General features: G+C 42.8%; 1 non-coding gene across 1 annotated transcript; it reads right to left on the bottom strand.

Annotated features, from left to right (window-relative positions):
* Nucleotides 1-10,738: 10,738 nt before the first annotated feature.
* Nucleotides 10,739-10,845, bottom strand: LOC120252261. The gene has a single exon (XR_005533806.1). It is a non-coding gene; the product is annotated as a small nucleolar RNA R71 (small nucleolar RNA).
* Nucleotides 10,846-12,788: the final 1,943 nt, after the last annotated feature.

Consider the following 12,788-nt stretch of genomic DNA (forward strand, 5'->3'; position numbering starts at 1 on the left):
ATTTGGAGGGGCACAAAAGGCGGTCACACTAGAGCATTCTGACTTATGCACATAGAACAAGAGCTCCACCAACTTGCCTATCATTGAAGAAGCAAGTGATCCACGATGTGAACATGTGCCCATTTGCGTTACTCCAATGAAAGTATGGATTCGGGAAGCTATTCAGGCCGGATACTATAGCAGAGTACTGTAGCAATGACAAGATCTCCTTGCTTTTATCCCGCAATTGCACGGGCTTGTCGAAGTAATAATCCCGGGTGAGCGGGGTCGAATCCACAGGGAGTAGGGAGTAAAGACACTTAATTCGATTCTTAGCTATGTGAAGTATCAACAATGATAAGTGTGGTAATGATTCAATTCTCAAAAATTAAAAGCAACAAGTAAGAGAGCAAAAGTAAGGAGGAGGTAAGGCAATCGATAAAGATGGGTTACTCGGATGATGCTTCACCTAGGATAATCTCTTCAAGTGCAAGAACTCTCTATTATGCTTCCTAATCAATGCAATGGTGAGTCGTGGAAATCCTTACATACATAGTCCCAAATCTAAGGTCAACTATGCCTAACTCTATACATGTCCCGGAGGAGAAATCGAACAATCTCAACACCTCACACTCGCATAGAGTTGCAATGAGCTCTAGGGATTCCAAGTGATAAATCTCTTCCTAGATTTAGACCTAACCCTTTGGTCCAGGCGGAAGGTCCCTAGCCACAATTAAGCCCTAGATACTAAGATCACCTCAACGCTTCACTCCATTGCACGCGCAACTAGGCCCCAGCGGAGGTTCATCCCTTAGACCATTCACTCTATTATGGCCACAAAGAACTCAAGGAACAGAGGTAGAATCTATCATGTCGGAGGAGAAAGGGGACGCTCCTGTACCTCTCGACTCACCCTCTCAACCCCCTCCAACCTAGCTTTGTCTAACGCTCATGGTGTGTCACTCACTCACAAGGTTACCAACAAGAACTCTCAACCCTAGTGTTACTCTAGAGGAAATGTTCATACACTCAAGCATTCAATGTTGGAACTCACAATAAACATCAATTTATTGAAAGCATAATAAAGAAGTAAAATGAAACGAATACATCGTAGTGTTCACAATCACCCAAGTACCGACTAGGGGTTTAGCTCTCCATGAAGCTAAGTACAATCAAAGAAATCGAATGTAAAAGCAATGAATCCATAAAGAAACCCCCTCGATGGTCGTGTCGATGGTCTTGTGGAAAGTCCTCTACTCGGCGTCCAAGGATTCCTTCGTCCGGTATAGGATACGCCTCGATCAAAGCTCCCCTACCAACCTTCTTCCTAATGGAATCGCGATGTCGGAGCCATAGATACTCTCCAAAACCAAGGCCAATACCCCTCGAAACCCTAGCCGAAGCCCTCTCGCAAGTTGGGGAAAAGATGGAGAAAAGAATACCAAAATCGGGGATGAATCGGCTTTAAATAGGGTTGGAATCGGGCAACTCCACGGGCGTGGACGGTACACGCGCCCGTGCGGAATTTCCACACGCCCGTATGGATTCTCTGTCTCTCTGATTTCTCGGCCGGCTGTGAATAGTGCTGCTACATTACTTGCTAAAGTGTGCTGCAGTGCTCTGCTACAGTATTCGACCTGAATAACTTCCCAATTCCATACTTTCATCAGGGTACCGCAAACGGGCATATGTTCACGTCGTGAATCACTTGCTTCTTCAATGATATATATGTTGGTGGGGTTCTTGTTCTTGTATGCATAAGACGGAATACTCGAGTGTGCCTGCCTTTGTACCAATCCAAATGGATGTACTCACTCGAATGCGAGGAGGTTGGCACACACTCTAGCATCTCACACCTGTCCAATGTCTTCGCGTTTGAACCTTAACAAGATCTCCTCCAAAATAGGTGCATTATGATCCACATTGGCCCATTTCTTTCATACTCGGCCTCACAATCCTACCTGCATAAAAGTAACATAAAAACACACATATTAATGTAAAAAAAACTGAGAATAGTAATGCTCAACATAAGGAATGAACTCTTCGCATTGATATCGCACAAGCACTTACCAAGCAACATGGTAGCAAGTACTGTAGTAGCACTGTTCACAGCCGGACGAGAGAACAGTAGTTCTGAGAATCCACACGGGCGTGTGGAAATTATCCACGCCCGTGTGGAAATTCCTGCACGGGTGCGTGAAACATCCACGCCCGTGTAGTCGCCCGATTCCAACCCACTTAAAGCCGAATCAGCTCTGATTTTAGTATTTTTTTCTCCATCGTTTCACCAACTTGAGAGAGGGCTTTGGCTAGGGTTTTGAGGGGTATTGGCCAAGGTTTCTTAGAGAGGTTCTACGGCTCCGACATCGTCATTCCTTAGGAAGAAGGTTGGTAGGAGAGCTTCCGTTGAGGCATATCCTATACCGGACGAGGGAATTCTTGGATGACGAGTAGAGGAATTTCCACAAGACCATTGACACGACTATCGTGGGGGTTTCTTTATGGATTCATTGCTTTTACATTCTATTTCTTTGATTGTACTTAGCTTCATGGAGAGCTAAACCCTTAGTGGGTACTTGGGTATTTGTGAACCCTAGGATGTATTCGTTTCTTTGAATCTCTTTATTATGTTTTCAAAAAATTGATGTTGATTGTGAGTTCTAACCTTGAATGCTTGATTGTATGAACATTTCTCCTAGAGTGACACTAGGGTTGAGAGTTCTTGTTGGTAAATTTGTTAGTGAGTGACACACCACGAGCGTTAGACAAAGCTAGGTTGGAGAGGGTTGAGAGGGTGAGTCGAGAGGTACAGGAACGTCCCCTTTCCCCTCCGACGTGATAGATTCTACCTCCGTTCCTCGAGTTCTTTACGGCCACAATAGAGTGAATGGTCTAAGGGATGAACTTCCACTGGGGCTTAGTTGCGCGTGCAACGGAGTGAAGCGTTGATGTGATCTTAGTATATAGGGCTTAATTGTGGTTAGGGACCTTCCACCTGGACCAAAGGGTTAGGTCTATAATTAGGAAGAGATTTATCACTTTGAATCCCTAGAGCTCATTGGAACTCTATACGAGTGGGAGGTCGAGAGGTTATCTAATATCTCCTCCGGGACATGTATAGAGTTAGGCACAGTTGACCTTAGATTTGGGACTATGTAATTAAGGATTTCCACGACTCACCATTGCATTGATTAGGAAGCATAATAGAGGGTTCTTGCACTTGAAACAATTATCCTAGGCGGAGCATTATCCAAGTACCCCATCTTTATCGATTGCCTTACCCCCTTCTTTACTTTTGCTCTCTTATCTGTTGTTTTTATTGTTGAGAATTGAATCATTGTCACACTTATCATCATTGATCCTTCACATAGCTAAGAATCGAATTAAGTATTTTTATTCCATAGTCCATGTATATTTGATACCCGCTCATCCGGGATTATTACTTCGACAAATCCGTGCACTTGCGGGATATACGCAAGGGGACCTTGTCAAGTTTTTGGCGCCGTTGCCGGGGAATAGGCGTTTAGAGATACTTTGCACTTTGTTTTCTTAGCTATTTACCCTTCATTCTATTTCACATCTCTTCTCTATCACCGTTCTGATTTGTTCTTAATTATTTCACACTTTCTTATTCTTCCATCATTCTCATTTGTTTTCTTTTGTCATGTCTTACTTTTTCTTGCAAGGATTTTAAATGATGATTGACCCAGTCATTTCTCTATATTTGCAGGTCGAAGGTCTCAGTAAAAAAGTTGATAGAATTGTTACTTCACGACAACAAAACATTCCATGTTATAACGCATATCATCCAAATGAAGTGGGCTACCCAAACGTATTATGGGATAATGGTAAACAACATTGGGAGGCACCTCAAGAGGAATGTAAAACGGGTGAGATACTTGGAGAGGATGCATTTCAGTTGCAAAGAGTATTAGCTAACTTCATTGAAGCATCCGATGTCTGTGTCCAAAATATGGAGACCACACTAAGATGTCATGAAGCTCCTTCAAAAACCTTGAGCATCAATTAGGAGGGATACTTGACACACTCTCCAAGGAACAACAAGCATTTGAGCAAGTAATTCAAGTTCCTTATAGAGATGATGTGGTAGTGAATGACAATGAAGAAGTTGGGCAAATTGAGTACATTGGTGTAGAAAATGAAAAGGGAGAAGCTGAATACCATTTTGAGATTTTGGACAATGTGAATGAAGATTGTGCTTGTGAATGAGAAAATTTTCAAGGGGATTTGCTAGTGTCATGTTCCTTTCAAGCTGAAAATACACAAGAAGACGTAAATCCTAAGGTAATGGAACAAGCACTACTCTTTGGGATTAATCAATTCATAAATTGCAAGAAAAAAATTTTGGTTTTGGGAAAAGATGTGGGTAGGAGATTGAAACCATCCAATGACCCACCTATACTAAGCTTGGACAATTCCCAACCCAAATTGTTTCCGTGGAGGCCAAAGGTAAGATGGTTGGACTCTCCAACAAATATTCCACCACGGCAAGTAGATTTTTGGTTTAAAGGAAGTAGCTATGCAATATCTAGTCGGGAGGAACACACTCTTTTCAATCCACCATAAGGTAAGGAAGAGGTACGTCAAGCTAAATGACGTAAAACAAGCGCTTCTTGGGAGGCAACCCAAGCAATTACTGTTTTCCTAGTTTTTAGTTTAGTGTTTGGATGAATAAGAGCCTGAGTGTTGGTGTTTTGATTCTTATATGCCATTGCTAGGCTTTTCTTGTGGACCGTTGGTGTTATCTTGTGCTTTCATGTGTTTTGGTGAAGATTGGTCGTTTAAGCTCTATTTCATGTTTTCACTAGTAAAATATGCATAATAGGGCAGGCTCTGAGTGTGTAAACATGTTCAGAGATTTTTTGCAGAGCCTACAGAATTTTCTAAGGCATCCAGAGAAAACACACGGGCGTGTGGAATTTCCACACGCCCGTGGATATGCACTGCGAGCACATCCAGAGAGGGCACATGGGCGTGGGGCTGCCCCTATGAATGACCATGCGACTATCACACGCCCGTGGGTAATTTCCGCATGGGCGTGTGAATTCCTGCAGAGTTGGGTGGATTATCTCGAGAGCACACAGGGGCATGGACTCGCCCTTGTTTGTGACCTTGTGAAAATCACACGGGCGTCGGTAATTTTCGCACGCCCGTGCGAATCTCTGTAGAGGATCTCTCCATCCCAAGAAGACACAGGGGCGTGCGTTTGCCCTGTGAGTTGGACCTGTGAATGTCCACGCCCATGTGGAATTTTCGCACGGGCATGGATCTTAGAGAATTTTCTCGGTTGCATGGAGAGTCCACAGGGGCGTGCGTCTGCCCCTGTGGGTCGGGCACACGGGCGTGGGTAGTTTCCACACGCCCGTGTGGATGTACAGAAATGCTTGAACCGCAGTTTTTCTTTAAAATCTTTTCGGTTTTCTTCATCTTTTCACCTTCAAACGTTTTGAGAACACATCCTTGCTCTCTCCTGACCTCTCACCATCGTTTTAGAGGGTTGTTAATTGAGTTTTCCGGCCATTTTATAGTCTTTCATTCTCATTTTGTCGATAAGCTTCTCTTTCTCTTTTTTTTTGCCAATCTTCATTTATTTTGCAGCACCAGCATCATCTTCACTAGCAGCGGAAACAGATGTACTAGCTATTGACACCGACACTTGAGGCGTCTTTACCTTTTTTGTTCTTATTTTTCGCATTTTATTTTTTGCATTTTATTTTGGATTTGTATACTCAGAAAGGATTTTCCTTCCGACTTTATTTTCATTTTGCATCTCGAGTTGTATTCATTGTCTATCTTTTATATATACTCGAGATATTTTATTTTTATTGAGCTTCACTGAACCCCCTCGTGTATGCGTGCAGATGGTCTTGTCTTCTTGGGAATTGATACTTAGTCATGGGCAGGGCTAAGGTGCTGAGGCACTTGGCCGTGTGAGCTTCACAACCCGTCGGAACACTACTTCCATGGATTTAGCTTCATCAAACACAACACTAGGAGTCAGGGGAGTATTTTTTTGATTGCTTCTCCCACATTTGTTTTTGAATGATATATATTTTGAGTGAGCTTGCATGTGTACATTGGGGATAATGTACAACTTAAGTGTGTGTGTGTGTGTGGGGGGGGAGGGGGAGTTTCATAATGCACACATCTTTTCTATTGTTCTTGATTGATATATGCTCACATAGACAATGGCGGTTCACCTTAGTTGCACGGATTGTATTCTTGAGTTTAAGAGAATTTCTAACATTGAATGTTTTCATGCTCTAGTTCTTGCTTGAATTTCTAGGAATTTTTGCCCGATTTACACTTAGTGCAGTACTCACTTTTTAAACTCTTTTGGAAACTCAAGTTCAATGTTAAAGGGACTAGTTATAGTTGTTTCTTGTGTTAAATTTTAAAAAGAAAAAAAAATGGAAAATGAAAAGAAAGAACAAAATACTTTTATTGTTTATTTGTGCTTGTTGGGATGGAAAGAGCTACCACCTATGAAGTATGAAGCTACTCTCATAAGTCGGATACTAGCTATGCCCTAATGAGAGAAAGAGCTATCTCATAGGATGAGTGAAAGCTACCACTCCGGTAGAATGAGCTACCACCTCGAAAGTGTGAAAGCCACCTTAGCAGCCGCTTTGGAAAAGGCAACCTTAGAGGATGTGTGAAGTTACTACCATCTTTGAAATTATTGTCACTTTTGTAGATAAATAAGTCCCTTGTACTTAGAACTTTGACGAGTATACCTTGGGTTTTTTTGAGTGAGTTCACACACATACACAATTTCGGGTTTTGTTTCCTTTTTGATTCAAGTTTTTAGCTAGAGCATTGATTTTTCGTATTTAGTGTTGAAATTTCCCTCACTTGAAGAATGCTCTCTTTGTATATTTTGGTGAATCTAAGGCCAAGCACTTTCAATATTTTCTTCATTGATGCACATAACATTTTAATTTTTTGCTTGAGGACAAGCAAAAGCTTAAGTGTGGGAGAGTTTGATAAGTGCTTGTCCGATATGAATGCGAAGCGTTCATTCCATATGTTGAGCATTACTTTTCTCAGGTTTTTACACCAATATGTGTGTTTTTATGTTACTTTCGTGCAGGTAGGGTTGTGAGGCCAAGTATGAAGGAAAGAAGCCAATGTGGATCACAATGCACCGATTTTGGAGGAAATCTTGCTAAGGTTCAAACGCGAAGATATAAGTCGGGTGCGAGATGCTAGAGTGTGTGCCAACCTCCACGTATTTGAGTTTGCACAACCATTTGGAGTGGCACAAGGGCAGTCACACTCAAGCATTCTGACTTATGCACATAGAACAAGATCTCCATCAACTTATCCGTCATTGAAGAAGCAAAGCGATCCACGGCATAAGCGTGTTATGTTACCTCGATGAAAAGTGGATTTGAGAGTATTTTTTGGCATAGTACTGTTTACAGCCGGCCGAAAATAACAATTTCAGAGAATCCACACGGGCGTGTGGAAATTACCCAAGCTCGTGAGGAAATTCCAAACGGGCGCGTGTAGCATCCACGCCAGTGTAGTCGCCCGATTGCAGCCCTATTTAAAGCCGAATCAACCCCGATTTTAGTATTCTTTTCTCCATCTATTCCGCAACTTGATAGAGGGCTTTGGCTAGGGTTTTGAGGGGTATTGGCCAAGGTTTCTTAGAGAGGTTCTACGGCTCCGACATCGTCATTCCTTAGGAAGAAGGTTGGTAGGAGAGCGTCCGTCGAGGCATATCCTATACCGGACGAGGGAATCCTTGGATGACGAGTAGAGGACTTTCCACAAGACCATCGACATGACTATCGTGGGGGTTTCTTTATGGATTCATTGCTTTTACATTCTATTTCTTTGATTGTACTTAGCTCCATGGAGAGCTAAACCCCTAGTGGGTACTCGGGTATTGTGAACCCTAAGATGTATTTGTTTCTTTGAACCTCTTTATTATGCTTTCAATAAATTGATGTTTATTGTGAGTTCCAACCTTGAATGCTTGATTGTATGAACATTTCCCCTAGAGTGACACTAGGGTTGAGAGTTCTTGTTGGTAACTTTGTTAGTGAGTGACACACCACGAGCGTTAGACAAAGCTAGGTTGGAGAGGGTTGAGAGGGTGAGTCGAGAGGTAGAGGAGCGTCCCCTCTCCCCTCCGGTCGTGATAGATTCTACCTCCATTCCTTGAGTTCTTTGCGGTCATAATAGAGTGAATGGTCTAAGGGATGAACTTCCGCTGGGGCTTAGTTGCGCGTGCAACGGAGTGAAGCGTTGAGGTGATCTTAGTATCTAGGGCTCAATTGTGGTTAGGGACCTTCCACCTGGACCAAAGGGTTAGGTCTATAATAAGGAAGAGATTTATCACTTGGAATCCCTAGAGCTCATTGCAACTCTATGCGAGTGAGAGGTGTTGAGATTGTTCGATTTCTCCTCCGGGACATGTATAGAGTTAGGCATAGTTGACTTTAGATTTGGGACTATGTAATTAAGGATTTCCAAGACTCATCATTGCATTGATTAGAAAGCATAATAGAGGGTTCTTGCACTTGAAACAATTATCCTAGGCGGAGCATTATCCGGGTACCCCATCTTTATCGATTGCCTTACCCCCTTCTTTACTTTTGCTCTCTTACTTGTTGCTTTTACTGTTGAGAATTGAATCATTGTCACACTCATTATCATTGATCTTTTACATAGCTAAGAATTGAATTAAGTATTTTTATTCCCTACTTCCTGTGGATTCGATACCCGCTCAACCGGGATTATTACTTCGATAAACCCGTGCACTTGCCGGATATACGCAAGGGGACCTTGTCAATGGGCGTGTGGATTCCTTATTTCATCCCTATTCATGGCTGATTTCAGCCCCGATTTGAGGATTCTTTTCTCCATATTTTCCCCAACTTGAGATTGGACGGCGGCTAGAGTTTTGAGAAGTATTGCCTTGGGATTGGGAGAGGTTCTAAGGCTCCGACATCGCGCTCTATTTGGAAGAAGGTTAGTGGGAGAACTTTCGCCTACACCGATTCGGCGAGGTGTATCCTAGGCAAGATAAAGGACCCCTGACTAGTAGAGGACTCTCCACAAGACCATCGCCATGACTATCGAGGGGTTTTCTATGGATTTTTTGCTTTTACATTTGATTTCATTGATTGTAATTAGCTCTATGGAGAGCTAAACCGCCTAGTGGGTACTTGGGTATTTGTTAACCCTAGGATGTACTCGTTTCATTGAACCTCTTTATTATGCTTTCAATTAATTGATGCCTTATTTAAGTTCCAATCTTGAATGCTTGATTGTATGAATACTCCCTTAGATTGACACTAGGGTTGAGAGTTCTTGTTGGTAACCCTTGTGAGTGAGTAACACACCACCAGAGTTAGATAAAGATAGATTGGAGAGGGTTGAGAGGGTGAGTCGAGGGGTAGCGGAGCGTCCCCTTTCTCCTCCGGTGTGATTTATTCTACCCGTATTTCCTCAAGTTCTTTGTGTCATAGTAGAGTGAATGGTCAAAATATGACCTCCCATTGGGGCTTAGTTGTGGGTGCAACGGAGTGAAGCGTTGAAGAGATTTTAGCACATAGGGCTTAATTGTGGCTAGGGACCTTCCACTTGGATCAAAGGGTTAGCTCTACATCTAGGAAGAGGATTTATCACTTGGAATCCCTAAAACTCATTGCAATTCTATACGATTGTGTGGTTGAGAGGTTATTCAATTTCTCCTCCGGGACATGTATAGAGTTAGGCATGGTTGACCTTAGATTTGGGACCATGTATTTAAGGATCTCCACGACTCATTATTGCATCAGTTAGGAAGTATAATAGAGGGTTCTTTCACTTGAAACGATTGTCCTAGGGGAACAATATCTGGGTGCCCCATTTATATCGATTGCCTTACCTTATCCTTTACTTGTGCTCTCTTTCTTGTTCTTTTACTTTCGTTATTTCACATCTTGTCATGCATATCACTATTCATCTTTCACTTAGTTAAGAAACAAATTAAGTGTTTTTATTCCCTACTCTCTGTGGATACGATACCCCACTTATCTGTGATTTTATTACTTCGACAAACCCGTGCACTTGCGGGACATACGCAAGGGGCGTTCTCAAGTTTTTGGCGCCGTTGTCAAGTGATAGACGTTTAGAGATACTTTGGACTTTGTTTTCTAAGCTATTCATTTATTTATTCTAGTTCTTTTTCTTTCTTTTTCGGTGCAGCTCCAGGTTATGACCCGAAGGAACCCCTCAATATTGATTGAAGGAGACCCTGAGCTTGAACATACACGTAGAAGAAAATGGAAAGAACCTGTGCAAGAACCATCTGATCTACCTGATTTGGAAGTAGAAGTATCTAAAAACATGGCAGAACAGAATGAGCAACAGCGGACATTATTCGATTATGCTAGACCTTCAGTATTGGGGACACAATCGAGTATTGTGTGTCCCTCGATTATAGCTCAGAATTTCGAGCTAAAGCATGCATTCATCCACATGTTGCCGCAATTCGCACAATTCAATGGTTTGGCCGATGAGGATCCAAACAGTCATATAGAGAACTTTCTCGAGGTGTGTGATATGCTTAAGATAAACGGGGTGACGGATGATACCATCAAGTTAAAAGCCTTCCCATTTTCCTTAAAGGAGAGAGCGAAGCAGTGGCTACAGTCATTACCTAGAGCATCGATTACCACATGGGTGGAGATGGTAGAAGCTTTTCTGGCCCATTATTTTCCCTCCTGGAAAATCTTCAAAGCTCAGGAATGAGATCTCGTCCTTTGTACAGTCACAATTGGAGTCTCTATTTGAGACGTCGGAAAGATTCAAGGAGCTCCTGAGAAAGTGTCAGCAACACGGATTCCCGAAATGGATGATTGTTCAGACCTTTTACAATGGGTTGAATCTGAGTACAAGACAACTCTTGGATGAGGCAGCAGGAGGTACCTTAGGTAGCAAGACCCCCGGTTTGGCTGGTCAACTGATTGAAGAAAAGGGATTAAATAGCAACCAATGGAATGCTAGGAAAAAGAAAATGTGGCCGGGCTCCATGAGATAGATGCAGTAGCTTCATTGGTGGCTCAAGTGGAATCGTTGAGTAAGAAGTTAGATCTTCAAACTTCGAATAGAGTGGCGACCGTGACTACTTGCACCGGGTGTGGTAGAGGACATGCTTCCTCTGATTGTCCGATCTCTATTGGTGATGCATCTTCGGTTAAGAATGTCGATTTTATGGCTAATGGAATGAGGAACCAAGGGAATCCATATAGCAACACCTACAATCATGGTTGGAAGAATCATCCCAATTTTTTGTGGAGCTACCAAGGTCCATAAAAGGCCATGGGGCCATCGGGTTTCAAACAACAACAAACCACAAACATGGAAAACCAAGTTTCAGGTTTGGAGACCCGAATGACTGATCTGTAGAAGGCCTTAACTAGGTTTGTGCAATCGTTAGATACAAGCTTTCAATCAGTCGAGGCTACACTTCACAACTACACCGCCTCTTTGCACAATCTTGAAAATCATGTGGGGCAGATTGTGAAGTTTCTATTGGAAAGGCCACAAGGAAGCTTGCCGAGTAATACCCAGACCAATCCTAGAGAGCATGTGAAGGCGATCACTTTAAGAAGTGGTCATGAAGTTGAAGGTAGGCTTCCGAGTGAGAGGACCAATGAACATGCACCCGAGGTTATAGAGGTTGAGGAGGGAGCAAGCAATGAGAAGGAGGTTGCACCCCCATCTTTCAAGCCAAGAATCTCTTATCCCTCTAGATTGAAGAATGACCAAGAGGATGAACAATACAAGAAGTTCCTGAGTTTTTTCAAGCAACTCCAGATCAATATTACTTTTGTTGCGGCATTGGCACACATGCCTAAGTATGCAAAATTCTTGAAGGACTTGTTGACTAACAAGAGGAAGTTGGAGGAGAGTGCTTCTGTAATCTTAGATGCTTCTTGCACGGCGGTGTTGCAAAAGAACATGCCGAACAAGAAGAAAAACCCGGGAAGCTTCACCATTACGTGTAATATTGGCAGTTTTGGTGAAGAAATGGCATTGGCGGACTCAGGGGCCAATATCAACATCATGCCATACACCTTCTTTCAGAAGCTAGGCATGGGCGACCTAGACCCACTCGATTGACTTTTCAATTGGCGGATCTAACGGTGAGACATCGGAGGGGTATCATCAAAGATGTGCTTGTCAAGGTGGACAAGTACATTCTTAATGTAGATTTTGTGGTGCTAGACATCGATGAGGATACAGATGTACCTTTGATACTTCGGAGGCCATTCTTGCGTACTTCCAAGGTATTGATTTACATGGACGGTGGGGAGCTAAAATTGATTGTTGGAGATGACAAGCTCAAGTATTGCCTTGCTGAAGCCATGTGGCATTCTCTTGATTTCGATGATGCTTTGTATTTTCTAGACACCTCTGATGAGATTGTTGATGAATACATGCAGGAAATGTTCAATCCGGACCCGTACGAAGGTTTGTTTGACCAAGAGATGGAAAATAAAGAAGTTATGATGTTTGGTTCGACTGAAGAAGTACCATCTACTCCGGGGATCTTGAAGAAGGTGCTTCGGAAGATGAAGAGGGCAAGAAGACATTATCGGAAACACTCCAAGGCTGTTGAAGATGGGTGTGAACCGACCAAATTGGATGCACCATTCCTAGGTGGTCCCAAGCCCGACAACTCCCCCTTTACCTTCAAGAGACTCTGTTCATCATGCTTTCAAGCTATGGGTAAGAGGGCAACCTTCATCTATGAATCCCCATGAGGTAAGACAAGATACGTC

The sequence above is a fragment of the Dioscorea cayenensis genome, chromosome 20, assembly GCF_009730915.1.
Source record: "Dioscorea cayenensis subsp. rotundata cultivar TDr96_F1 chromosome 20, TDr96_F1_v2_PseudoChromosome.rev07_lg8_w22 25.fasta, whole genome shotgun sequence".
Taxonomy (NCBI): Eukaryota; Viridiplantae; Streptophyta; class Magnoliopsida; order Dioscoreales; family Dioscoreaceae; genus Dioscorea; species Dioscorea cayenensis.